Genomic DNA, 2,031 nt, shown 5'->3' with positions numbered 1-2,031 from the left:
ACAAATGAGAATGAGAGACTCTCTATTTATAGTTGAGCTCTCTCTCAATCAATGGCCAAGATCGTTTTACATCAACAATTAAGATCTACCCAATTAATAAGAAATCCCCTAAATCAAGGAATTACAACTCAATCCTACCTAATTACATCCATTAGTAGGATTATTTTCTTTGATATGTGTTCACAGCAGATATGGTAAGATTCTCCCACAATATCTTATTGATTTTGTTGTCTCTTGTTATATTTACCGAGCTTCTGTGATCATATTCGGATATGATACCACTTTCATTTTCTGCAAGGTTAATGTGAACGGATTTCACAACATTCTCCAAGTGATGGGCCAAGTCTGGTGGCCTTAACAAGCTCGATACTCTATCTTAAACCTTCCTGTCGGATACTTACATCAATATCTTGACAAGTCCGATATTTTATCTTGAACATCATTATCGAAAACTTGCATAAATGTCACAAAGCCAAGTTCATAACCAGTGACAAATGCAATATCTTACCCTCCATGTGGGGCCAAGGAGCCGGACAAACTTGGGACTCATGCGTGGCTTTTGGCCGACATCTCAACAACAAATCACGAGGCAAATGAATGCTCGGGTGTACAGGTTGTCTAAAGGCGAGTGAAGGCGCGTGGGGATAATTTGACACTTAAATCGGATTATAAACAAAAGGGAATTTGGTTGGTTTTCAAGGATAGGTTACACACGGTTGGGAAGCATTTAGGAATTTGTGGAAACTGCATGCTGATTAATGAATTAATTAAAATTTCTGAAATTACATTAATAATTTTAATAATTTTTAATGTTTTATAATTATAATTTTAAAATAATATATAAGAATTGAAATCATTAAAAGCTTTCAATGGTAATACGAATGTTATTCTTATTAAGAAATCTAAATTCAAATATTTGTGTTTATAGGATTTAAATATGTAGTTAACATGAAAGATTATAAATATATATATATATATTATCCCCATAATTATTTCATACTATTAAAGTTAATATATGAAAATAACTTAATATAATATAATATATATATATATATATATATATATATATATATATATATATATATATATATATATATATATATATATATATATATATGTAGGCGCGCGCGTGCATGCATACGTGTGTGTTGTATTAATTTTTTTATTCCATAATATCGTATCATAAATTATAATAATAATTGTTGTTATTTCTTGAGATCTTATGTTCGAGTATAATGAATGTCAAAGATATGAACATTTAACGTCAAATGATTGACAACTATTTTTAAACATATAATAATTATAATACATTAAAAATTGAAAATTATTTTTTGTGCTTACGTCAAATTAATATATATATATATATGTGTGTGTGTGTGTGAGAGAGAGAGAGAAAAACTCAAATTATTGATATTAAATTTTTGATGTGAAAATTGTGTAAATTAAAGTTTGTATAATCTAATTTACTTGAATCTTAAAATTTAGAATCTAAAATTTTAAATTTTAAAGCTTAAACTCGTAAATTCCAAATAGGACATGTGTTATTAAAATAAATAAGTTCGTGTCAAACGTTAATTTACACGTGTATCAGATAATTTTTTAAATTATTAATGCCTTAATTAATAAAATTAAATAGTCCATTTTAACTTCTTCTTATAGTTTTAAATGAGTTACGAGTCCAAAACTAATAACTTAAACGTTCAAGTCATGTTAATTAGAGATAATTAATCTTTCATTAATATAAAGTTAAGTAGTCTTTATTTGATTATCATTATTATTATTAACGTCTGAATTGTTTACTAATTTCAAAGGCAGCATAGCAGGCTGTCCCCAAATTGCTTTGTGTAATATCTGCAAACTCCCAATTTACTACTGAGTATTTATTGCGAACACAATTGTATGGCCTAAAATAGTATAGCTCATTGAAGTCTTCTGTACCCTTTTACCTTTTTAGTCCAACTTTGGAATCATTATTGATTTTTCAAACGCCTTTGTGAAGTAGTCAACAATTTAAATGAAATATCACACACA

The sequence above is a fragment of the Hibiscus syriacus genome, unplaced genomic scaffold (genome assembly GCF_006381635.1).
Source record: "Hibiscus syriacus cultivar Baekdansim isolate YM2019G1 unplaced genomic scaffold, ASM638163v2 tig00005377_pilon, whole genome shotgun sequence".
Classification (NCBI taxonomy): Eukaryota; Viridiplantae; Streptophyta; class Magnoliopsida; order Malvales; family Malvaceae; genus Hibiscus; species Hibiscus syriacus.
This window is presented reverse-complemented; position numbering follows the sequence as displayed.